The following is a 2676-nucleotide window of genomic DNA, read 5'->3' on the forward strand; positions in this document are numbered from 1 at the left end:
CTGTGACTGCCTCCAAGCATTCAGTCTACTGAGAATGGGATACCTGTGCATAGACAGTTACAATGTGACATGGGTTCTAGTAGAAGTAGGCAAGGAGTTTTAGGGGATCATTGAGAAGATGAAGCTGTACCTACCTCAAAGATAACAGAAATGTCAAAGAGCTTGTTATTCTAACTCCAACCACTAGAAGGGTTTCGGTACTCTTTTGCTCAGGCAGTCACAGCCATCCTAAAGATATTTTATCCTTACCAACTACCTAACATCTTCATCTGTTTAATTTTGAACTTCAGATGCAAGGGATTGAGTTAATCATGGGTCATTGAGTAGTTCATCAATCCATTACCTAGTCACTTGTGAGGCTAGGCCCAGCAAGCTAGCAGGAGCCAGAGACACCCAGACACTGGAATTGTAGCTCTAAAAGAAAAGATTAATCTCTATTACACATCACTTGATTTACCACTTTATTCCACAAAGGATTGGAGGCAGGTGAGAGTTAGATCCTGGACTCACCAAGGTCACTGGTAATCCTTCCTGGGTCATCCATTTGCCTTGATTTGAAACCTTTGAAAAGAACACATACCTTGCAAACACCAAGGATGTTATATTGCTTTGGACAGAAACTTTAATTTCTGAAAATCTGAAATGTGTCTAAACAGAAAAGGATCATCAGCTTAATTCAGAACATTTTAGAGCTAAATGATTCTGCCTCCACTTTCTTACTACTTTTCTGTTCTCTCCCGCTGCCCCATTTCAGTGTCACCTCATCCTCAGAAATTTGCCAGCTTAAGTTTTGAGCCATGTTGTGTCTCCCCTATTTCTCCATTTGGAGGACCCTCCCATGTGAATTAATTAGGTGACATCAGTTCAGGAAATAAATATTTTTCCAGAAAACAATGTTGCTTTCTTTTTGATCATGTCATGAAAAGTATAACTAAATGAAAATGAAAAGTAATGAGACAGCTTTCAATTCATGATCATCTGTTATAGTTGCTTATGTGTCTGTCAGCCTTGTGAACTTGGGTTCTGGGGGAAGGAATGTGGATTTTGGCATCAAGTAGCTTTACTTTATTTCCCAGTATAGTGGTGTATGAGCTGTGTATCTTAGATAAGTGACTTAGTCTGAGCCTCAGTTTTCTCATCTGTTAAACCAGGAATAATAGTGGCCTTGTGCTTCCTGCTTCCTTTGTACATGACATCTCCCTCTACCCAGCAAGCCCCTTCTTTCTGTTTTCTTTCCACTTAATGTGAATTGTACCCATCCTTGAAGACCAAGGTCCAGGCACCATTTCCTCAACTGCTCCAACCTACTGTAATCTCTGCCCCCTTTGAACTCTTTACAGTAAATAGATACTCTCTGTCTACTCAGTTAGCCCTTATACTCACTACCTTTGTAAAACATTATTATTCTCAGGTAGAAAGAAAAAAAAGCCAAAGAGGCAGATTTGTTGTTTTGTTTTGTTTTTTCCAAAAAACTATTTTGTTTTGTTTATTTTCCACCAGTTTTCTGGTTCAGGCATCTTCCCTCTACATTCTTGATTTTTCAGCAGTAAAGTAGACTTCCTGGGTACTTCTTAGACATTCCATTGTGAGTTCTCTGTCCATTTAGCTAGTTCTACTTTGAAAGAAAAAAAAAAAAGAGGTAAAAACCTACTGCTACTCCCCGAGGGGAGTAGCAGGCTCTTCCTGGCTATTTTCCTTATCTTCCACTGGACAAGGAGAATTATGAGTTTTCCTGCAACAACTAAGATCAGCATTGCCATTACTGCCAAATGACAATGTTGGAAAACACAACACATTGGGCAAACAAAAGACCCAAGTTGAAACTTAAGTCTTTTCACTGCTGCTTACCTTCAGCAAAAACCTTCTCCAAATCATTGCTGACACTGCAGCCAATGCTGTTTCCTCTTCCCAACACTGTGACCAGACCCTGGAGTGAGCTAAAATGGTCATCCAGAAGCTCCCCTCCATTTCCATGCTCTTTTCCAGACTATAAACAACTTATTCACTCTGGACCTGAATCTGGTCCTATTCCACTTCCATCTGGGACTGCCTTGCACCATTACCTTGGAAAATAGAGTGTTCCCTTTGAATCAGCATTCCTATGATGCCTGGTCCTTACTTACAGACAGTGGTCAACAGTGTGTTCTGGATTGTATTGAAAAGGATGTCATCATCCCATTACCTCCAGATGCATTGTTATTTTTCACTCTGCCTATCATCAACAAGCTCATCATTTATTTCATTTTTATCTTTGGCCACCATATACTTCCTCTAAATCATTTATATTTTTGTCATGGGGTGTGTGGAGCCAGGGCCTAATTTATTTCTTCCTCAGAGATATAAGAACCTATTAAGAACATAGCATTCTCCTATGTATATTTACCAGTTACTACAAATACTGCATTTTCCAGGGTAGCCTATGACTCTAATATTTTGTCTAAGCTTATATGCATATTCTTATTTATAGGTACCACTTTGAGGTTTGAAGAATAAGGTTCTCAGACTCTGATCCCAACTTTTAAGGAACTGTCCATTTTATGGTTCTATGCAAAACCACAAAACAAAAAGTAGAAGATTGTAAATAGAGGGTGTCAGGTTGATTAATACAGATAAGAGTACTGTGTCATTTCAGAGCTATTTAGTGTCAGGAAGGTGCAGAAATCTCTTTGAAGTGAT

Source organism: Phoca vitulina, unplaced genomic scaffold (assembly GCF_004348235.1).
Source record: "Phoca vitulina isolate PV1807 unplaced genomic scaffold, GSC_HSeal_1.0 scaffold73, whole genome shotgun sequence".
NCBI classification, from domain to species: domain Eukaryota; kingdom Metazoa; phylum Chordata; class Mammalia; order Carnivora; family Phocidae; genus Phoca; species Phoca vitulina.